Source organism: Acyrthosiphon pisum, chromosome A1 (assembly GCF_005508785.2).
Source record: "Acyrthosiphon pisum isolate AL4f chromosome A1, pea_aphid_22Mar2018_4r6ur, whole genome shotgun sequence".
NCBI classification, from domain to species: domain Eukaryota; kingdom Metazoa; phylum Arthropoda; class Insecta; order Hemiptera; family Aphididae; genus Acyrthosiphon; species Acyrthosiphon pisum.
In genome coordinates, this window is record NC_042494.1 from 73,408,305 (window position 1) to 73,434,470 (window position 26,166).

General features: G+C 28.2%; 1 protein-coding gene across 1 annotated transcript in view; it reads right to left on the bottom strand.

Annotated features, from left to right (window-relative positions):
* Nucleotides 1-9,506, bottom strand: part of LOC100168787 (ankyrin repeat and death domain-containing protein 1A-like) — a 104,582-nt gene extending 95,076 nt beyond the window's left edge. Inside the window, exon 1 of the mRNA XM_029487485.1 lies at nt 8,981-9,506. The gene's annotated coding sequence lies outside the window, so the exon portion shown is untranslated. The remainder of the gene's footprint in view (nt 1-8,980) is intronic.
* Nucleotides 9,507-26,166: the final 16,660 nt, after the last annotated feature.

Genomic DNA, 26,166 nt, shown 5'->3' on the forward strand with positions numbered 1-26,166 from the left:
AGCCGGGTTTACGACCCGGGTCAAATCCCGTTTGACTCCCTGGTTCTAAGTATGGAGAACCCCCAAAATGTATTTATTTTTTTCTATTTTTTTGTGAAAATCTTAATTCGGTTCACAGAATACATCTACTTACCAAGTGTCCAAGTTTCAACAGTATAGTTCTTATAGTTTCGGAAAAAAGTTGCTGTGACACCCAGACGGACAGATAGACGGACAGATAGACGGACAGATAGACGGACATGACGAATCTATAAGGGTTCAGTTCTTTGCTACGGGACCCTAAAAACTGGTCGGTGTTGTGTGGTTTCGCTGCGGGTGCCGTCGACATGGTCATCTGTGTTGATCTGCCGTGTTGCACTGTATGATTGTTGTGAGTAGCACTTTGGGTGGAATGAACTTTGTTTGCTGTGATGTTCACGCGTATGTTCTGTTGTCTGTGCGTTGGGTTTATACAAGAAAGCTATTGTTTTATCCACACTATATTGTTATTACGTAACGTCAAAATTGATTGTTCGCTTTTGTTATGTGAATTGCGCACGCGCGTCCATTCATGTTGTGTTTTTGCACATTTTCGTTGTTTTTTTTTTTTGCAATATTGGCACGATAAAGGTGTTAGGCATGTTAGGTGCTACCTTATTATTCTTTTTGCTCATAGTTTTAGCACTGATATCTAATTGTTTGACCGAATGTCGTACAGTGTGCATATGCGTACATGTTATGTCATATTTCACATGTTATCGTTGGTTTTTGGTAATATTTGCACGGAGGAGGCGTTTTGTTAGGTCATGGTTCATGTGTGCTATTGTTTTTTTTTCTTTAAGTAAAGTTTTAGCAATAGTTTTTGGCACACGAGTGAATATTTTATTGGTGCGCATGCTTACCTATAGGTGTAAATATTGTATGTTGTTTATTTGTATTGGTGTTGCGTAATATTCTTTTATCTTTATTATTTCTTTACGGCCAAATATTATGAGAATTTTTAGTGTAAGTACGTCTCGTAATGTTAATGGCTTATTGTGGAGGTGTGGTGTTTTTTTAATATATGATGTAACTGTTAAAGAATGTATGGTTACATAATATTATTTTATATTGTGTAATATATATTAATTACGTTTGGGTTATAACACCCTAGTATGTTCGTTTTGGTATATTCATTCTATACGTTTATTTAAGTATATAAGAATATATTTTTTATGTATCACATTGTAATGCCTTTTATATTTTCTAAATCCTTAATAGGACGCCAAGCGCCATCCCACGTGTTTTTTTCCGTCTTACAAACGAACAACATAGCCAATTTGCTTTCAATGTAAAATATTACAATTTTAAATTTATTATAATTTAGATAAAATCGTAAACATCAATAAAACTTACATGATGCCCTAGATAATATATTTTTTACCTTTAAATTGATAATACGTCAGTTCTCTGCAGTATTTACGCTAACAACAACAAAATGGTTCTAAAGAACGCAAATTTGATATGTTGTCAGTGATATGGAAAACAATAACAATACATATTATTATGGGGGTTTAGCATCCTACTAAAAAAGAACCATATCCAATGTAAACATAAAATAATATCATACTTTGTAAAATCTTACTACCTATTTTCAAGTCATATTCTAAAAATTAAAACCATAATTTGTGCAAAATATCACTATTTAAATCTTATTATTGCTTAAAACTTAATTAAAAAATAAAATTGAAAAAATACCCTCATCATAACAGATAAAATGTTAAAATAGCTGTTTAAGTTTAATAGCTGTTAATTGACTCTTACAAAACTAACGAAAACTAAATTATAACTGCTAAATGTTAATTTGCAACGTTACAAAATTTAAGAAGAAAACTCATGATGGTGAGACATCCACTTAAAGCTAAAAACTTGTATTATAGTATAATATTTCACTGGTTTTAATTTTAAGAATATATGGTGGGAAAATAATACCTTCAAAGTATACATGTACTTTATATTTAAATTTTAATATTGAATAATGTTTTTTTTTCAATTCTTAATAAGTTGATTTTAATATTAGTTAATATAATAAGCATTGTATTTAACCATAAAACTATATTATAAAATGAAAGAACTAACAATTTAAAAGCAAATGTATATAAAGGTTAGTGTCCAGCGCCTTCCAGGTGATTTTTAACTTGTTATTTATTTTAAGAAAAATAAATGTTTATTGTCAATGATAAATTCGTTGAAACTGTTTTTTTTTTTTGTTTTTGGTTAACTGCAAAGTTTTTCTTGGGGGAAACTTGAGTAAATATCATTCTACGTCCGTTGGGGCTTATAATAACTTTTCAGTACGTGCTCGAGTTTCTTATGAAGCATTTCAGGTTTTTTTTCCATTCTTTGCTCAGTTATCAACAAATCGCAATGTTCCGTCAGTGTAAAATATGTCACTACATTATGAGAGTATTATATTTTAATTGTCATATAACTAAAAAAAGGAAGAATCAATGTATGAAATAAATTATCCATAGTTGTATTTCCATATTATAATATATTGTAGAAACAGAATATTGTACTATTTACTTCATGAAATTATAACATCAAAGCTAAATAAAAAGTGAATATTTGCAAACATTTACATACGTACAGTTAATATCGTACAATAATAAATTGAAGCCAAATAGGTTATCCTATTGCATTTAACGTAACTTCAACAAAAACTAATTTGACTATAATCTAAATTTACCAGTTATTACAAACAATAGCAAATTATGTTATTTTCATATATGTACATAGTTCAATTTGTACTACTTAAATAATTAATAACCTACAAGGCTATATCACAAAAATGTTATCAAAATGAAAACGTACTCATATAACATCATGAATTGACTGAATTAATTATTATTTGGTCAAACATACGCATAATTATTTTGCAAATATTGTAAAATCTATATTACTGATACTACATGATATTAAACTGTTATGAATAATTTTATATTAAGACATTTGATGAAATATTAGTAACATTATTTTATTTCAATATAAATTATTGATTTGATTAATCAAAATGTGTACAAAAAAAAATACTGAGAAACAATATAGGTATTTAAATTATTATTTTTTTTTTTTTTTTGCTTGCAGTGAATCTTTTGATCGCTAATTAAGATTGAAGGTTTGTTTAAAATTTTAGTTAGCTTCATTAATTATTTACTACAGAAACACAATAATATTTTGAAAAGTAAATTAAATATTCTCCATTAATGATATCTCATTGCATTATAACAAACTTTATTTTCTGTATGATTCAAATTGAATTACTACAATATGACAGTCAAAATGATAATAAATAATTTAAATATTAAATATGTATTAAGTATAAAACACGAGTCATCGGGTTACAGAAAATATAGTATATTAAATTAATATAGGTACAAGTGAACACTTCAACAAACATCACAAACTAAGTCACTGAAATCTAAGCCCTAGATTCTTAAAATTTAATATTTTTTTTTATATTTACAATTAAATTATAAAACAGAATAAACAGTACAAATGCTATTTTTCAGTACAATATATTTTAACAATTAAAAATCAATATATTCAAAGAAACTCACCTTCATTATTTTGTTACATAAATATTTCAATATTATGTTAAGGTATTATACAGAATTTAACATTTTATTTTGAGAAAATGAACGCAATAATGCATGGCAAATAATAATGAATATATTATAATTTTCATACTATCACTTTTCATGTTTAAAAAATAATAATCTATTCTCGTAAATATATGTACATTAATATAGTGACTTTATTAATTTAAAAATATATATTAATATAAAAAATTTAGTAGGTAGTGAAAAAATGTTGATGAGCAGTAATTCTTCTCGATCAAAATAACTTTTGTTTGCAAAAATAAAAATGCAAGTTACTAATTGACATTAAAGCAACTGAAAACTACTCTTAAACATTTGAACACAAGCTATATATAGTAATAATATATATGTGTGTGTGTACTGTAAATACTTATATCATATTAAGTATTAAAGTGTATATGTTTAACGAAATAAAAATACCTATATCAACTTTGAGCGATATAACTTTTGAGTCGGAAATTAAAAGCACATTTATCTTGAATATTAATATAAGAAACAAAAATATGAAATACACATCATTATTAATATCTAGCCGGACATCAAATAAATTGTAATTATTAAATGTTTATAAATACATTTTTTATTATATAATGCAAAAATCCTAATAGGTTTTGATGAACAATTACCTTTTTCAAAATATTTATCGATTTATATATAGATAGTACATTGTAAAAGACGAAAACTTAAAAGTTTTATGGTGTATGTTCGATTAAATTGTAATTCATTCGGTTTTCCTGGATGGTGAGTTACATAATATTACCATTTAATAACAATATCGGAAAAATAGCAACACATTTTTTGCATATAAGTTAATAATATGAAACTCAATAATTAATTTCGAGTACACAAGGAAAACTACTTTATTACCTATATAAAATGTTGAGCCTTGTAATTATTATTATAAAAACAAAATTTGACTATCTGTTACATCAAATAAATTGACAATGTAAATCAATATCTATAAGTCACACCCGAAATTCATTGCTGGCCAAGGGTATATTTTAAAAATAATGATAATATATATTAATGATGATAATAATAATAGTTAAGAAAATACATAAATAATTTAACAATAATATTGCGATTGTTTATGTGAAAAGAATATATTATTTTAATTTTTCAACCTTATTTATTTATAATGAGTGATAATATGAAAGTTATTGCATTATAACGTACAAATAATCTTCAAACTGACAAATCATAAAAATTCTTGTTGTACCTACACAAGTAAGACTAGTAAAATTTGGCGAATTTAATATTTCATTTTGTGGTTTGTATTATCTTTCAATATTATTGTGTTTGATAACCAGGAATGATATGCACATATAGTGCTAAATTGCCTATACAACGCGCCGTGTTACAAAATGAGAAATCATAATAATAAAATCGTTTTGTAATTTATTCGTAATAATAAAATTCATAAGCCGCGGCAGCCCAAGTTCTATAAACATAAATAAGTTATTATAATGCTACAAAATAATCTAACCATAATTATTTTTTTTTTTCAAAAGAACACTGTTAACGTAATATGTATCATAAAATGTGTATTTAAGTTTTTAGTACCTATCTATATACGAATAAATCTTTTTTATATAAGTTCTAAAGTAATGCAAAACTACATACGTGTTAGTATAACAAAGTAGTGAAAATGCTTAACACTTGAAGAAAATTATCTCAAATGATTTTATTTTTATATGCATATTATACAATTTCTGATTTTAAATTTAAAATTAAAACAATATAATATTTCGATTATTTGAAATGAAACAACCTTAAGTAATTTATTCAAATGAGCTTAAACTTCTTAAATCGTTTCGTGATTATTTTTATTCACTCGATGAATTTTGAACCCAATTAATCTTGATTAATATGTTCTTTAAAAACCAATTAAACTATTCAATTCAATATCTAAATTGAATCATAATATATTTAAAATGCCAAAAGCAGAGGTACAAATATATTACCTATGTACTTTGTGTTTGATATTCGGTCTTGAGATTCTACACAATTGATTTAACTAACAGAGTAAGAAAAAAAACTAAAATAATCTCGAAGTCTTTAATCTTAATGGTATTTTATTATCATATACATATTATAAAATATTTAAAAAATGGTAGGTAATATGGGTAATAATGTAATACTATTTATATGATTGGTTGTAATTTACGATAAAATGTAATAATTAAACTTTCAATGGCTAAATGAAAATTATGAACAAGGTTGATAATTATTAATTTAAAAACACACATTGGATAAATAAACAAAATTTTGTTTTCGACAACTTTTTTTTTTTTTTTGGAAATGCAGTCACGATAAATTCTTTTTAGTCGATTTAGCCATCAATTTAGAAATGTTTAAAAGCACATTATGCACGAGTCGTTTATAAATAATGACATTGTATTTTATGTTTGTCTTTTACTCTTATATACTTTTAAACATCAAAATACTGACATAATACATTTTTTTAATTCGTGATATATTATTTTAATTAAAAAAAGTTAATTAGCACACATGCTTAAAAACTATAACATGTATCACTAAACAAGTTATACTATATTGCAGGGTGATTCAACTGACATTGCTCGCTCCTGCACTGTTGAAGAAATAAAATTGGGAACATGCATGTATCCTGTATAACTATTACAAATATCTCATTTTAATATATCATAATATATAATACGACAATCTTTAACATTAGTGTCACTTCTGGCAAAGTAGCAGATGTAATTTTCTGATATTAATTTGTACCACTCATGTATACATATTATTATTTAATCATTATAATACGATTTTTTATTTTTGTTTAACAAATTAATAAAACTGGCAAAAAAATATTTAATGCTCTTCGGTCAAAGCATTTCAACATATTATAATGAAATATATAAAACTGCTTATTAAAATCTAAAAGTTACTATTCACACGATTTTCACTCACATAATACGTATTTTCAATAGGATTAGTGATTAAAACTGTAATTAATACCTAGTGATTAGTATGTACAAAAATTAAATTCTTTTGCTACAATTCATCTGTTTTCGCACTTTTATTCGTCGTTTGTATATAAACTTCAAAGTAATTAAATTGTTGATCGGTGGAAAGTAATATTTTATTTATGTATGTTTTTATGTACCTCTATACTTGTATAGTGGACAGTCGTGAGTAATTTAAAGCTGTTCACTATAAAAAATAAAAAAATTGAATCACCTTTAAAAAAATCTGTTATTATTTTGTTATTGTTCGTTGTACACAATGGCATACGCGTATTGAGGTTGTGTTGCACGTTTATTAGACGACTCACAACTGATAATTTCCAATTTTCATAATTCGATTGTTATTTTGCTTATCAATTAATGTCAATAAATTTAAATTAGTCAATTTTTACTGTGCAATTTACATATTGTTATATCATATTTATGGATCGTATAAAAACCTAAAAAAAATGTATTGTTATTACCTAGTTTCTATAGTATCCCACACAGCTTTTGGGAAATTAAAATATTTTGGAGTGCTTGAATAATGAATATTTGACTAATAATATTGTGTAAATATTTTATTCTCATAAAATAATAAAATATTGCACAAAAATGTTGATTTAATATTTTTATAATGTTTCCATTAAAATGTTTCGTTAATATTTTTTACAAAATATTTATCAAAAGTGAACTTCTTGGCCAAAAAATATAAATACAATATTTCCTTATTATTTACGCAACTTATTCAAATATTTTGACAACTATACTGTTCTCCTGAAAATATTTATACCATAGTTGGGAAATATTAAAATGCTGTGTGGGATGTCCCTATAAATGAAAAGTTAATTTTAAAATAAATTAGGTCCAGTCTGTAGTATACACATTACACATCCACAGTGGACTCATATATAAGAGTGTCCATTATTAAGAGGTTACGACATCTATATTACATGTATATTTTTAATTTAACGTAATAATGTGTCCTTTTTTTAGAGGTTCTCATAATTAAAGGTTTTACTGTTGAAGTGATATTTGAAAATTTTTTTTCAAATTCCTGCTAGAGTATCTGACTGTATATTATTTGTTCACTTAATACACATTCATTGATGTCATCCAGAACGAAATTCATAAATCCTAATATTTATCTTTTAGATTATGTGTACCTATTTGTTAATGGTATGATACTACACTGAGCGTACCAAAAATATTAATATCATGAGATATAAAACCATATAAGTACGATAATAGCATACATAATTCGTTTTTATTTAGTAATTTTTATTTTAGGATTTTGCAATTTTACATTTTTATCTAATCCCTGCTTAGAATAAACTGTACACTTTAATTTCAATGTTACTTCTCTTATAACCTTTTGTAGCTCAGATATCCTATTTAATCTCGGGTTTCCTTTTTAATATAATATAGTTATATGTAGGTACAATGTAGATACATACGCGTAGGCCCATTTAATTTTTTAATAAGCATTTAGCATAACTTCTTTCTTTCAAAAATTTTATAAATATTATTCTATGATAATTTTCTTTTTATCAGTTTAGTATATCTCGTTAATTAAAAGACACAAAAAAATGTGTTCTCTAATATTTTCATTAATACTATATTTAAAAAAAACTGAAAACCTTTTTTGATTTTGTTTCTTAATAAATAAAATCTTTAATCACGAAAAAGAATGATAGTTATTGATTTTTGTATAAAAATATCAGAGTCGCATCATGTCAAAATTAATTCTTCTAATACGTAACTATTTAAATGATTGTAATAAGGTGAATTCGTACTAAGTATGTTTAGTTCTAACCATTCTAACCATTTTCTAACTTAATATATACTGATAATCTGACTGTTGAGTGTAAATACAATGAAACAAATCAATTTTATAAATTGTTTATATGTTATAATATTATCTATTGTTCACGCACCCCATTCAAATTCCGCTTGTATATCAATTAGTCGTAACAAATTATAAAACTCCATACTTTTGTTTTTTTTTTTAGACGTCCTGCAGACTACAAAAAAAAAACAACGGACCGGGTGATTGATGTGCACGTATCAATCACATTTCCTTCCGTTTACCATAAAAGTGCAGTGATTAATTCCGTTTGAAAAACCAGCCAGCAAGACTGCTTACACGGGTGGCAACAAGTCCGCACGATTATAATAATAGTAATAACAACGACGGTATAGTCTCGGTCGTAGGGCGCCCAAACGGCGTTAAGTACATAATTTCAACAAACAAATTGTTGATAACGGTCTTTGTTTGTGCAACGCCGTCATACTTCCGTGCGTTTGAACAATCGACCAGACGAGATGCGCCGCACGTGTTTCCATATGGTGTAAAAAAAAAAAAAATTGTGTATATAAATAATCACTCACTTGGGTCGAGCGGCTATCCCGGTGTCTGTCGACAGCGTTATGATGACCTGCTCAGTTTTATGTGTGTTTACAACAATATAATATAAAATTTATTAATATCTCGTTCGGCACTCGGTGGTTGAGCTGCTTATACTCTGCAAACACGTTCGCGTATGTCTGAAACCGGGTGAGTTGATGACGAGGACACCACACACTATCGTCGGATATTGAGTTATTATAACAACAATAAATTATTATTACTATTAACGTCGACAACGGGCTCGGATCATTGTTGCATACGAGTATGCGTTCTGCAGCGGTCGCTCCGAAAGTAGCAGGCTTATGATTTTTTTACAAAAAAAAAAAAAAAATTGTTTTTAAATTTAATTCTCCCGCGAATGATAATAATATTATGATGACGTGCCTCGTCCGTCAGTCACGCGCGTATATACGAAATTATACCGAAATTTCGCGGATCGTATGACCGAGGATGGATATTGACGGACATGTATGACGGCGGTGGTGGTGACGACTGCGGCGGATATTCGTCACGGGCACACTGGTGGTGTGCGCCGTGCATTCGGGTACCCCCACACCCACCCTCTATAGATGGTGGGTGGATGTCTCGTGCGCTGGTGCCGACTACGCTATCAGCGAACTCTATTAAACGGCGGGAGAGCGACGAAGACAGTCGTCGACGATAATGTCGGTTTGGTTGGGAGGAGGGATGGTGCGGGGGCGAGAAAATGGCATAGGTGAGGGGTTGGCGTTGGGGGTTGGAGACGTCGGAAGGCAATGGTTTCGCGCGTGTGATATACATATAGGCGTGTAACGGAACGTTTTACGTCCGATTTTTTTTTTGTCCCGCGATCGGCACCGTATGGCCACATGATACCTCGCTGTGAAAGCGATGAAAAAAAATAATGTTTTTTCAAACAGTTTTCGATTTTGGTGTGACAACAATAATATTAGGTACAAACATTCAACAGCCTTCGGGGTGAGTGGTCCCGCTTTGGTGTCAAGTCTTTGAACCTGATATATAACTGACGACTACAAATCCCATATCTGCTGGAAGCTGGACAAACATATCCCGAGTTATATATTAATAAATAATATTTAATATTATTAGCAAATATTGACACTTTGCACAAAGCCAATGACCCTTAGATCCGATACTTCAATATATACGTTCAATAAAAATAAATAAACACATCAGCTGGCCTATAATAATGAATTTACGTAGTTATGATAATAATATTAACAAATAAAAATAAGTAATACAGGCGACTCGTGAAATTTAAATTTTCCACAACGAATAATAATATTTCCGTAATAACGTTTTATTATGAAGATTAATTTTCGTATATAGCCCTATTTCACTAAAAAAGCGTTTACGGAAACGAGAAAACTATAGTAATAATAAAAATAAAAAAAACTATTAGAATTTAACAACTAACAATCAAATATTATTATGGTATGCGTTATAGATACATACAGAGTGATTAGTTCAACGTAAGTCACTCATTATTTCGTAAGCTACAGTTAAAGAATTTAAAAACATTATATTTACATAATTTGAAATTACGGGAAACATTTAAAAAAAAATTATTTTTAAAGTTATAAAGTTTATAAAGTTTTTACTCTTTTGAATCACAGCATACATTTATAATTTGATATTTTGATAAATGCAATGCATACAAATCGAATAACGAACGATTAATTAAAAGTAATTTAAATTTAGTTAAGGATCCTACTCTCGAGCGTGGACCAATATTTTTCACAGTGCCTCTCTCCACCCAGTTCGTCAAATTTTAGACACCATTTTAACTTAAATATTAACTACTGGCTTAAAATTTGTATGTACATCAAAATCCTCAGAAAACTAAATAAAAAAAATTATTTTTTTGTAATGTTATATTTTGGTACTACCTACCATTATGTAAAAATAATAATATGTTTGAAATCGATTATAGTTTTCGAAATTATGATATATTGTCTTAAAATTGTATTCTAGTTACTAGAAATATTCACAGAACAAAGAAATATAGAGAAATATTTATAGAAATTGCCGAGGTAAAACCTTGTATTGTATTATGTCAAACAATACCTATTCACACTTTACAACTACCCAGCAGAAGCCAATGCGTAGTTGTCGCGAATTCCGTGTCAAAAGCGTAAACAAATTGTAGTCAGGTGTTTTTTGTTTAACTTATTGCGTTATTATTTAAACAACGGTGGAAAACGTCCCCGTAAAGCGTGTGGTCTGCTTAGTCAATTTCTTTCCTTACGTCTAAAAATACGTCAGAAACACGAGGGATATAGTACCTATACCTATATACAACCTTACGATTTTCGTATTTTGGCCTTCCCGGCGAACGGTAAACTTCGTTTTCTGCACGACAATACGTTAAAAAAAAAACGAGAGATTGTTCTTACCGAATTCACAAACCAATACTTTAGGTACTGCACAAAGTAAAGTAAAACATACATAATGTAATATATGTTATGTTTAACACTTTACCACGAGTAGCTCTGTTTTTACGCACTTCGAAGTTTTCTCTCGTCGTAATGTTATTATCATAACAATACATATCATTACAATAGTATGAAAGATTACAACCTAGTTTAAAAACCAGAACTCCAAATTTATAAGACAATAAAAAAATTCTATGCACGCGTTTATAACAATACCCATTTATAATATTAGTATTTAGTATGCGTATTTTTTTATCGTCCTGCGTTTTGTCTAGTATTTTTTTTTCATCCAGTCGCATCCACAATAAAATATTATACTTTATACATGATAACAGTGCGCATATGTTATAAACATAATATTATTATATATTCTCATTTGAAAAGATGAAGTCATAAAAATGCAGTTTTAATATATTTAAAATTGTTTTTGTTGTTTTCGGACTTTTGACGATTCGTATTCAAAATCGGTATGGCACATTACAATATATTATCACTTGATTGTTGTGCTGTTTTTTCTGTACTGCAAATGAGTCTAATTACAATATAATGATCGATGAAGATTTTTCCGGAAAACACTATTATACGGTTTGATTACATTATGTAAGCAAAATTGTATACGTATTTCCCTGATATTCCACTGCTTATTTTACGGAATCCGTTGTAGTCGGATTAACCAGTGTTTTGCAATAAATTATCAATGTCCCACGCGGTACTTCCATACTACTTTATCCAGTTGGTGATTTATTTTTATTATGTCTGAGAGCAGAGGCGATACGTTCATTAGGAAAACGATTTTAGTGACAGCGACTTTATTATGGCATGCATTCCATCGATAATGTTACTTTTCGATGTAACAAGATTAATATTTAAACAAGGAGATCGAATGAAAAGCAATACTTTCTCCGAACTAGAAAATGTAAGAATTATTGACTAGCATTCGCACAGTCAAAACATAGATTTAGTCATCGTAAACTGATAGTCTTGTCCATACCAATGGGTATATTCACCCATTGCTAAACTTTTAAAAAATTGATTTTTTTTTATGATTCCCTCCAACGGTGTTTTTTTTAAAATATATTAAGACTGTTAAAAATAAATATATTATTAAGTCGGCGTCATAAATTTGCCAGTAAATGAAAGTAAAACAAATATCAATAAATTAAAAAACAAAATCGTACCTACGTAGTATAAATGAAAAAATAAAAACGATTTTAGATTATTGTGCCAATTCGTAGTTGATTTTTTTTTTATAACCCAGAATTCAGATATTTGTGATTTATGTAGGTAGGTTTATGATCCTATGGTAGCCTACATAGTTGGAGTTATTAATTAAAAGAACCTCACCATGAGCATTAATATAAAAATGCATACGCCAACAGTGTAAATATAAAATCATTTTCAATAATTATAATATAGTATCACCCAATCTCACTTTTAAAGGATATCCATTATCCTATTTATTTTACATAAAATATTATATAGCATATACCCAAACCCATCGGCTTACACGGTGTTTCTTTTTCTGAAAGGCCTTATATTATATGGATTTTAATGCAAGAGGATTTCGGTTTATTCTTAAATTTTTCGAATCGAAATTCCGATGACATGGAACATAAATCTTTTTTTCTCATTTCAGCATCTGCAGCAGCTGGTTACCTACCTGACTAGGATTCGGCCGATTAACTTTATAATAAAAATCAATCAAAATACCTAACAACTAGATAGGAAATTATTAAACCCAAAATTAATATCGACAGAAATACAATTTAACATTGGTTTTCGAGGCTTGTCGCACCGAACGTGTGAGAACAAGGCCAAACATAATAATTTTATTATAATATACTTTGTGTTATAAGGCATTTTAATTATAAACGTGTTACGCACCGCAACTGCATAGTGCCAGTTCGGGAGGGGGGGGGAAATACCTCTGACCTAGTGGTAAACAAACGCCGGTGTGCATCAACCAGAACGTGAAAATAATTAAATCATAATAAATTAAGAGCATTGCAATAAATAAAACATACAAAATAATAGAAGTATCTGCCCTTTTCTAACCAGCTAGCGAGCTTTTCCAAAACTCGCAGCTGAAGTTTTTCTTTTTCAACTTGTATGTTGGATTTCATGTGCAGCCCGTTGTACTTGACATTTGTACGACGACGATTTTGGATTGTTTGGAGTAGTCTATATTACTCGATGCCCGTTGGAATCACTACCAATCATGGATAAAGCCCTCTCCCACACAATTTTTCGGATTGTGTTTTCTAAAAAAAAAATGCCATGTTTCACCAATTTACTTATAATATGTGTAATCAGTGCTACACACTCAGCTTACGTTAGAAGTTACTGTAATGAAATTACTATTTAAGTAGTTTGCAGATAATTTAATTACATTTTACTGTAGGTAGGTAAGTATTTTAAATGTATTTCAAGTTACTTTTTCGTAGTAGAATATACCAAAATTACTAAATTACTCGTTATACTTACATTATTTTATTTATTACATTTTAAGAACCAATTAATAATATTATTTAGTATAATATCATATTATAATATAATTTTCAGACAGTAACATTTATGTAATCGCAATTTGACAAAAAAGGTTTATTTTAATAAGTGGAATTTTTCAATTAGAAATTCGAAAAATATATTGTTATTTCAAATAAATTTAAAAAATAAACATTATTATATATTAAACAATTATTGTTTTATTTGTTTCTTAAATAAACATTTTTTATAATTTCATATTGTTGATTTTCATTATTCCGTTAATGTATTGACAGAATAATTATTGTAATGAAATTACTTTTTTAAATAAAAAGTAATGTGACTTGACCAGATAAAAAAAAATAACTTAAAAATAATTGTATTACAATATTTTGAAAGTTGATTCGTAATGCAATTTAATTAGGTACCAAAAAATGTAACTTTCCCAACAATGTGTGTGATATAGGTATAATATAAATTATAGTTTATGTAATTAATATTCTTTTAAATAAAAGTATATTATAATATGTTGATAGAATAATAATTTATTATTATACTATTTCGTTTTTATAATTCCGAATATTACAATTATTGTGTTCCTATACCAATATTTTATAATTCTGTCCGTAGTTTAAATTTACCGCTATTTATGGATTACGGTTCCGCTGGTTAACTTCAAATATTTTAAATAAAATACAATCAAACATTTACTATTTTATATATTTAGCACAATTTAATGAAACATAATGTTATAAATATTTGATTTAGAAACTACAATATTTATATAACCAACGCTATAGCAATTGGATTTTGATTTTGATATTAAAGATCATATAGGTAGGTAGGTACCGATATCGAAAATTCTGTTAACGACATACGCGTTTGTTCTTCATAACCATCAGGAAATACGGTTAATAATTAATAATAATGTTCACGTTTATAAATTTATAATACGATCAAGAAAATTGTTGGAACGCCAAAAACCTTATTATATAACATCAAAGACATAATAATTATTATCATATTATCATTGTATAGAACATATTATTATCAGTACCGTAATAATATATATTATTTAATCAATTAATTGAATTCTATATTAACGTAAATATTGTTATTTATTTCAATTACCTAATTGTTATCAAAAATGTTTAAATTTATTATACTTTCATTACAAATTACAGTAAAATAGACAATTTATTATGAAATGAGAAGTGATAGCTATAACTACTAAACCTTGTATTAATATGTTTAAATACAGATAACATGCAATTACGTAATTGAAATACAATATTATGATTACTCTATATTAAATCCCATTCAATTTGTTCATAATATCTTCTAATCGTTAATAAATCAAAATACTAATACGGTAGATTAATTATAAGTGAGAGATATAAATTACACTTTACGCTCACGTTCGTTACCTTGCTTAAAAAATACCAATAAATTATCATATTATAACCTCTTCGATTCTAAGTAAGTACCTAAGTATATGATTTAAGTGTAAAAATGAATCATGAATAATTAATATTGTTCTAAACAGACTCGTGTTTTTCCATAGGAACAAATTTTAATTTATTACTTTTTATCAGGTATTATTGTGGAACTATGAGAGGGAGAATCGTATAAACAGAATGATTTTGCTGACCCCCATTTTCCCCTTAATAGTACATTTATTGAAATATTCTGATTCTTAGAATTTTTAACTTTACCTAAAGACCATATTTTTATATTTCTGATATTTTTGTACTATTCAGATACAAACGTCTATTTTTTTAAATAAAAACCCTTTTTTACTGTGAATTATTTAGCGGATGATTTTCTTAAAAATGTTTATGTATCAAAATCAAAATTCTAATTAGTAATTTTTGAGATATTCAAATGTTTACGTTGACAAATAAGGATAATAATCCTTAAAAATGGTTTTATAAAAATATAAATTATATGTAATAATATATGTAGTATTAATTATACTTGGATCATGTTCACAAAATATTGATAGATCAATAGTAATTACTAACTTTTTCAAATCGTCTTAGTCCCCGTATCTATTTAACCCATTACCATACACATATTATTATCCTACGGAGTTATATACAACTCAAAAACTACTCGCTTTTTACAATTTTGATTTAAATACACATAAAATCATCCAAAAAAATATCTGACATTCACCAACGTGTTTCTTACCACCAACACTGTTCTCAATGTGTATATTTTATCTGATATTTCGTATAGGTACTATTAATATATTTTTCACGCACACAATACAATTTTCTTTTAGCATAAAACTGTTTAGGAACTGTTTTTCTCGTACTTAACTGATAAAAGTCATCATCTGTTACTTATAAAGTTAAAATATATTGTTATTATTTTTCTTAATAATATACATTGTTACGAATACAATAATGTTTACCTCTAGAACAGTTCCAATGTATTTCCTGCGTTTCTTCATCATTTGTTAACCTATGGAACAGGAAATCCTTTTAGTATAACTGACTTTCGTTGATATAAACTTTTTATCCGTTTATTCTTGATTTTTTTTTTGCTACATTTTTTTCATGTTATCTTGAACTTTTGCATCGAACGACATACAATGTTGATAATATTGATTTTATTCTCGGTATCGTTCATTTCGATATTTTTTCGTTATTACAATATAATATATTATTATACTGCGGTAGGTAAGTCTAATTGGATCTTATTCTATAAGTGTAGATTAATCGTTTACATTTATGATACTTTAAAACATTATACTATACTATATTGAGTTAAATATTGTAAGTTGTAGTATTGTAGTTAACGTTAAGTTTACAATCGAACAGTGATTTTCTTGGTAAAATATGTGTAGACATTTCAATATTTTCAGATTTAAAATATGCTTTACCTATTTACTTACGAATATTAACCGACGAACGGATCTACGTAGGTTAACTAGAATGAAAAATTATACTTCAGATCTCGATCAAAATTCGGGTAAATGTCGACATAGGTAGGTACTCAGCAATGCAAATCAAAATAAATACAATGTTTTTTTTTTATTATTGTTGTTATTGCATTTTGTTCTTGTCGACAAGGCTGGAGAAATGTGAAAATAATTATTCATCGTTTCAAGATATATTTACATATTTATTATTTAAATTTCGAATTCGGCGTTGTAATGAAACGCGATTCAGACAAACAATGGTACGTCAAGACATCGCAATCTGCACTAAGGACGATAATTGTAAACACTTTTTTAACCCACCTTTTTTTATCAATAATTAAAACCATCTACCGGCCTGCATACCTGTCGAACTGCCATCTCTATAAAATATATTTTCGATGGATTCGAAAAATGTATCTATAATAAATAATATTGTAATAAGGTACTATTTGTTCTGTTCCAGTTTTTTGTTATGTATAATTGATAATGATACAATGACGTTATCCGTTAAAATCCTAAAATTTATAAACATAAAAATAGAACATTATACCTAGTAGGTAAGGTAGTCGTATATCAAACTGCGCATTGTTACACATAAAATAAATACAGTTCCATTCATTACCACTTGGTTCAGATGACAGATTATTTCTTTAATAGTACTTATAGGTAGTATAATGTGTATGACTTGCAATTTTAAGTGATGAACAGTGAACACGAATAACACAACTGGAAGACTAATTCTGCTGTACAGTAGATTCCGATTTTATACACTCAATACTCATTGTATACGAAAAACGATTATGAGTGAAGGCAACATGGTCTGTACTATGTAGTCTGTGGTCTATCAGCCTAAATTTCTAAAGATGTTTTATTAAATATTTATATTGATGTTAGTAATACGGTAGGTTGAACAAAATATTGTTGCCAAATAAATCTTATATATTAAAATATTATTAATACATTTAATAACTTTAGTTGCTACTAACTTAAATTCTGCAATAACGTAATTCCAAAGAACGGTGTGAATAGGCTCACGGTATTAACAGCTAAAAATTGAAGCTTAATATTTTTTAAAATAGGGTAGGTATAGTAAATAATAATAGCAGAAGATAATGAAAAGTTTCAAGTTCTTGTGAATAATATTTTTGGAACTATATTTACAACAAAATAAAATGAATCATTATTTTTCATTTAAATAGATAATTTTGACGAAGATTGTATCCAAAAATGTTACATTGGTATTTTTGAGATTTTCTGTAACAACAAGAAATTTTTGACACAAGTCAACTCTCAGCTATTAAATATTTACATTTTTACATTTTTAGCTATAAATTATATCAATTTGTAAACAATTTTGACGAATTTAGTCAACGATTTTAACATAAAAAATGTGTTGATTTTAATATTTTTAAATTTTCAAGCAATTACTTATTTGGGATCTGGTATTAAATGTTCAAGGTGTGTTTACCAAGTTCTAAAAATATTTATATCAACACGTCTTAAAAAAAACTAAAATTTAACTTTTGGAAAGTAAAACAAGTTCAAATCTTTTATTTATGCTCTCTTACATTATTTTTTACCTAAAATATTGATTAGTGTGATTAATATGGGAAGTTTATAGACAACTTTAAGACCAAATCTTCCAACAAAGTTGCTAAAAACTATAAGTCTATAAACGATAAAGATAATTGTTAAATGATAATAATATTATAGGTACTTGATTTCGTTGTATTTTTTTTTTAAATTTATTATTTATTTAACAAACACGTTTAATTCCCTAACTTTTGAGTTGGTAAAATTGTCAATTATTAATATTTAATTTTTTTTTATATTCATAATCGGTATGATAAATGGTCATAGAAAATCTATGTATTTTTTAATCTATGTTTGGTGGGCATAACAAACTATATTTTAAAAATTATATAACAAACTAATATACTATATTTTGTACATTAAATGAAAATAATATTATGGATAATACTTACACCCATGACTAAATACACTGGTATAATGTGTACGGTGGTCAATGAATAAATATTATTAATTACCTACTTCACAATTGGGTAAGCAAAAGAATGCCATTGAATAATTTTACTTAATTCGACCAGTTAGTTGGGCACAGGAATATTCAATTATAGTGTTCTGCAAAACCGTCCAACTCCAAAACGCTCCAGGCGTTTCAATCCATCTGTTTATGACTGGTAACGTCTTCTCCTTGATATTTCACAAACAATAATCTTCACAAAGACCTAAGAATTCCTACCCTTAATCAACTATAGCAATATATTACTTTAAATTTGATACTAACATAAGCTCTCACAGTAACCCATCGCCAAAAACTGAACATAGTTCAAACAAGTAACAACTATCTTCCAACGCACTTCCCGGTAATGTACGTGGAAGACTCAAAAGACTAAGAAAGAAAAAAAATAACAATAATAGGCAACTAAATAATACCTGGTCTCGGGTGAGGCGGCCGATTGCCTGACCATAAACGCAATCTTCTGTCAATAACTATTTATCAAATTTATTCATCATACCAACTGTGTTGTATGGATTGCAAATAATTTTGTAATAAAATAAAAACTAAAAAAAAAACCTTATTAACATACCTATGTGGTGATAATTTTAGCCTTTAGGGTATTTTAAACTAAAATACTTGGTAGTCCTTTTATAGTCAGTCAGACCCTGCAGGTGGCGGTGGGGTTCAACGATTCTCTCTGTTTTTTCACGCAGTTGTATAATCCCGGGAGCCGAGTCCCGCCGCCTCCGCAGCAACGATATTATAGACTACAGAGCTTTCGCCTGCTTTGGTCGTCGACATAACAATAATATCCTGTTTCCTGGTTTTTAACCTTATTCATTACAACGAGCGAATCTCTCCAATGATTCGATGAGTAATTTTTTCCTAACCGTTGAACACTATTTTATTACATTTGGCTGTGATTTGGCACACGCGTTATTTTATTGTTCGGCGCGGCTCATTGTTGCTGCAGTTTGATAAGAGTGGCCGTAATATTATACTTTGATATTTATCGATTCGGCTCTCGATGGCGCTTCGTAGTTTTATTTTTATTATAGAATCAGATTGAAGTTGGGAGTTAAGTTATAATATTTGACACCCGAAATGTCGTTGCCCTGCAGCCACAAGGACAATATCACCTCTATATAGAAGTATTATACCTGCAAGAAGAGCCTCAGACACTATTGGCGACCAGAATTCCGAGTAAAATAAAAAATATATATACTTAAAAAATACCACGTCCGTGTATGGTTCACCAGCCGAGAAATATTAACTCGACGAAAGTAGGTTTGTTTTATACTATCCATAATATAACATAAAGTTCAACAACTGTCAAATCGGGTTCTAACACTGCTACAGCCGTGTTAGCTGTGCGAAATGCACATATTTTATTAATATAGGATCGCTTTAATGGACTTCTGTTCATCTCATTTTCCGTTGAAAACGCTAACTAATGCATGTCCTCTTTTTCTTTGTCGAAAAATTATCGTCCCCCCGTAATTGACATCTTATCTTTTAACATTAAAAAGCGCAGCTCCGTTCTAATTGTATACGCATTATATATATCAACGACGACGAGCACTTAAAATGTAAACATGAACTTCTATAGTTTGAAACGCAAAAAGCATTTCGGAAACCTAATTGTTAACATTAACTTAAAGTTAATATTCCATTATTAGTGGGTATACAGCAGGTTATTATTGAATTAAAATTGTTATAATACACGTGCTGCAATCGTAGCGACGTCGCAATTATATTTAAACGAACGTGCGCGTGACGATGTCCTATTTCGGACAAATTCTCCGCAACAACCTTAGAGAATTCATTTTTAGGTTTGCGTTACTTTCATAATAATATGATCGATACGACCACGGGGGTAGTTTTCTACGACACTGTGAAAATTCAAATAATATTCGTGTGCCGATCCCAATCGATATTGTTAAAATGTATAATATGTTACTATTTCGATGGATATACGTTGTTTGTTTTGTTCGTACACAGTATTGTACGTTTTGTAGTATTATATACTGTACACTGTTCACAAAATCAAACAAGACATATAGATATAGGAGTCGGTCAAAACCAACGATAGAATCCGCAGTTTTGTTGGGCTTGTACAACAGCTGTACAAGTCTGCAGTACCTATATATATACTGACTATATTTTTTTCAATCAGATTTTAGATATATACCTATTACCTACGTATAAACCTAGGTAAGTGATTTTAGGGGGTTTTCGTATTCGCCTGCGATATGCACTGGAGTTACTCAATGCAGTTATCGGATAATTTGATTACTGGTTTGTAAAAAAATCTTGAAAGGTATTTTCGAAACTATTCGTAATATTCTCGAAGGCAGAGGACCAGAAAGTGCGTTCTATTTTCACTTTACAAAAATCGGATGTTATATAAATATTTTAACATGTATACATATATATATAATAACTAGATACAATTTTAAAATACACTTATAGTGTTGGTATTACGCTTTTGCAGCATACATTTTTGTTCAACGTGGGTTCAATAAAATTACGCTTTTATAATTTATGAACATAAAAATATAAAATAGAATTTTCTCAATAAATTATTAAATCTATAAATTATTTTATTCGATATTTACTAATAATATTATGCATACAAGCATACATTTGGTTTTATTTATTTTAAGCGTCATGCGTGGAGGTTATAATATGAATATAAGATGTAACCAAAAGTGTATGTTTCGTAAGGACCGTGGTATAAACTTCAGTATCTGGTTGTGCAGGGACTACGCCATACGCGTGATATGCGCGACCAGCAGTTTTGGAGATTTCCATTTTACCGCCCGATACTTTTAGGGATTTCCATTTTACCACCCGGCACTTTTGGAGATTTCCACTTTACAGCCCAGCAATTTTGGGGATCTCCACTTTACTAACGGAAAAAGGTCGTTTTCCCACGCTTCAACCACTATATTGAAAACCAAAATTTCTCTGCAGGCGCGTGACAAAAACATATTTATGTTAAAAATTAATATTTTCTACGTTATGGTGTACATTTTACAGAACTCCAATTTCTATCAATCCGCCGCTATGTTGTTACTTTATATATTTTTCGACCACAAACTCAAAATGAAAAAATGTAAGGATAATAAAATATTATGTTTTTCATTTGTAAAAACGTTTATACAACTTATCTATTATTTATTTTCCGACTAAGCTTTCAGATAATCAATATCGGTTAGGCCTAAGGTATTTGTCTTGCGAAATACTTGAAGCTTCTTTCAAAATATTATAATTGATTAACGGTGAATAATGGTCTGTACTTAAGTAATACACATTAAAACAATTAATTCGTTTATATGTATGACTTTTATAAGTTTGTGTATTGATTAATTAATAAGTGGCCATATAACTTTGCAGGATAACAAATATCAACGTTATTACCAGGGCTTTGCACCGGAATCATTTTTTCGGGTTCCGGGTGCTGAAAAAAATTGGGGTTATTGAATTTGGATGTTACGGGTTAATACGCTTTTCTGGTTAGATGCAAATTTATTCAGGTATTATGGTTAATTCGGGTGTTAAAAAAAACACATGTTGTATATCAATTAACATGAGATTTCCAATGCAAATTTGATATAGTAATCTGATTTTATATTTAGAGTCTAGATAATGAAAAAAATTAAAAATTAAAAAATTAAATTAAATATTAATACTTATTAGTTATTAGTTTATTACTTATTACTTACTACTTAGGTACTCAGTCTTTTTTCAACAAAATAAAGTTCTCACTTATTACATATTTTAATTTTTAACTGAACGTATTTTTGTTATATTTAATTTTGATTAAGAATGTTTGACAACACAATTACTATTGTTTATTATTGAATATTGTCAAATAAAATAAAACAATCACCCAGAATCAAGGTCTTTTTTAAATATTTAATTAATTATTTTGTAGGTTACAAAAAAAAAAAGGTGGGTAAGTGGATGTCGCTTTGCTGTACAGTAGGTTACAAGTGGGTCACTGTATAATGGATAGTATTAAATTTGAATTCAATGATATAATATCACTGTATAAGAAAAACGATTCTGAGCGGAGATGGTTTGTCAGTCTAGATATTAGACATACATATTATTATAGGTATACTTATCTATAGTATTATTAATAATTTTCAAATTAATCATATCACAATATCCAATAGGTAACGCGTTATACATCAACAACAAACCGTGGTACTGTCATAGATATATAATAGTATACTTTAGAAGTTTCAAGTACCCACAAATAATATTAAACAATCACAATAAAATAACTAAAATAGTTATTCCAGGTTTTTTAATATGTAATTTCGTCCAAATTTGAACTTAAAATTATTATAAAAAAAAACTGTGCTTATGTATTTCTTACAATTTTTGGTAACAGAATTAAATATTTACGTGGAATCTTGTTTTAAATTTTCAATCCTTAGATATAAAAGTTGAACATTTTATACATTTTTAACTACAAAATAATTATTCAATTTTAAATTTGATAAATTTTGTCAAAATATCAACTTCAAATGCTCATAAAAAATAATTGTGCCTATGTATTTTTAATATTTTTCAACTGCAATTGAAATAATGTATCAGGAGCCTTGTATTAATTTTTTTACACTTTTTGGCCCAATAGATAAAACTTAATTGATATTTATAGAAAAAAAAACTAAAAAAACTGAAAACTTACAATGTCCGTAAACAGCTCAAAAAGAGTCAAATTATTTTCAAAATTTTGTCGTGTATAGAAAATGCTAATATTCAGTGAAATTTTCAAGTTTCTACAGTCACTCGTTTTTTAATTACAACAAAATAAAAAAATATTGAAAAATAATCAATACTTCAATTATGTACCTGTCCTGTATAAAAACACTAGCTGTCTATGCGCCTCAATTATAATATAGCTTACACAATACTACAATAGACACACAATAGGCCAATAAAAAAGGTAATTGAATTAAACAATTTATACAATAAATAAGGAAAAAAAGACAAATCAAATCTTTTTTTTAAACATAAACAAATGTAGAACGATCTTGGTAAATAGTATAATATATAATATTAAAAAATATTAACATAATTTTTAATAAGCAAATATAATACATCGTACGTTGATTGATAATCGTATAAGTTATTGTGTAGGTATCAGACATTTTAATGAAACACCGCATCAAAAAATTCCTTTATATTTTCACACTTTCACTTAAAATCTTAATAATTATAGTAGGTACATACTGACAGCAGCATACCAAATACCAGTATACTTATTAGTTATTTTGTATACTTATACAAATCTACCTATTCATAATCTTACCTTTAACTAAAAATATGATTTACTATACTGATTAGTGGTTATTCCGCTTCGTTGGCCGCGCTTTCAAATGGCAAATGGCAGAATTATCACTGTGGATTGTGGTAATGAATTGTTTACTATTTTTGTCCGCGTCGTCGCCGTGCGTCGACGAAAACGTTCATATTAATTAATATATTTATATTTACGATTGAATCAATAATAAATACAATCATTTATATTTAATTTGTATTATTAGTCTGTCTCTATAATCTATATTACCTATGTACAATGTACTGTCGACCGCCGACGCACACCGATCGCGCAGCTACACGATCTAATAATAGAATGACGAATATTTATTTTATGCCATAATATATAATTTTATTTTTGTTTTTCATTATTATTTGAAATAAAAATATTTTTTTACTTCTAAAACCAATCATTAATATAAAGACCCACGAAAAAATTACGCCCATTAAAATTTTACGCCCGGGGATCAATCCCCAGCTACCCCTCCCCCTAGTTCTGCCACTGTATATACCTACCTAAGTTAAATGCGAAACATAAACCTTTTATTTCTGATCTAAATAATTCTGGAAAAATTAGGTATATTTTTTAATCTACCCTATTTTGAATTCTAAGCTCGGAGAGAAAACATTGGGTTTAGAATAATGTACTTATTTCTAGTTTTAAATTGCAATTTCTGTATACACTCTTTCAAACGATATTCTAACCGTCTAAACTTCTTATATTTTATGATTTACATTTTTGCGATTTCAATTAAATATTTAAAAATTAAATGGTTTAATTATTCAGATAATACAATATAATTGTCTTCATTTTTAAAGCAAATCAAGACAAAGTACACCTATTTGTTTCATTAGTTTGAAGAATAAAATTCAGACAGTATATATAAATTATATATTATATATATAGGACCTATATATAATATAGTTAGTACCTATATTACAGGTACTAACTATTGTTAACCATAACCAAATATCAATTTTACAAAAAAATTTCATTTAAATACAAGTTATACATAATATAGGTATTATATAGGATGGTATAGATTATAATATTATACTATCCTATAAATTACTGTAATACTTATACCATACAAAATAATAACAATAATTATAATTATAATTCTTCTATTGAAAATGTATATTTTATAAGTTTTACAACAATAGAGACAGACTGCATTTCAATTAAATATTAATTATCTAACTATACAACATTACTTACAATTGGCAAAAAGGGGGGACCGGGGTCATATCATTTTCATTTATCAACGACTAATACGCACTATTATATCACAGAGGGACTCAGCAGTGAGCTGCCCTAGGGGAGGTTTATTTGGGAAGTTGGTCAGGAAACCGGAACTAACTGCGCGTTATGTGCACAGTACACTTACTATATATATAAACTACGCGAATGATGTGTTTTGTTCGTGCGCAAATAACTAACATTACAATAATGTGTCCGAAGTTGGGTCGTATTTATATTGATATAGGCAAATAGACTTTTCCGTTCACTGCAGTCGATAGAAGTCCAACAGTAGTCCCACAGGTAGCCTTATATTATTATCACGACGAAATTCGTTTGATTTACACTTTTCACTTCCAAACCTATAACCATGGTTTAAATATACAAGGTTATTGCACATAGCCCATATTGTTATCAAACAAAAATAAAATGGCATCGTAAGGGTACGGTCCATATCATATCATATAATATCATAGTATAGCCAGTATACGTCGTCCCCTTACGCTGCCATTTTAATTCCTTAACGTGATAAAATGATATAGTGGGGGTACTATCAGTGCCGCAACAACCGCAGGGGTAATGCCCCTGTAGAGGGCCGCTAATCGTTGGATCATGGGCCCCGACGGCGCCCCGCATCTGTTTTATATGTTTAAATAATTGCATTGAAATCTAATGTTTAAATAAAATAAAATATATTAAATAAAAATATTTATTTTTAT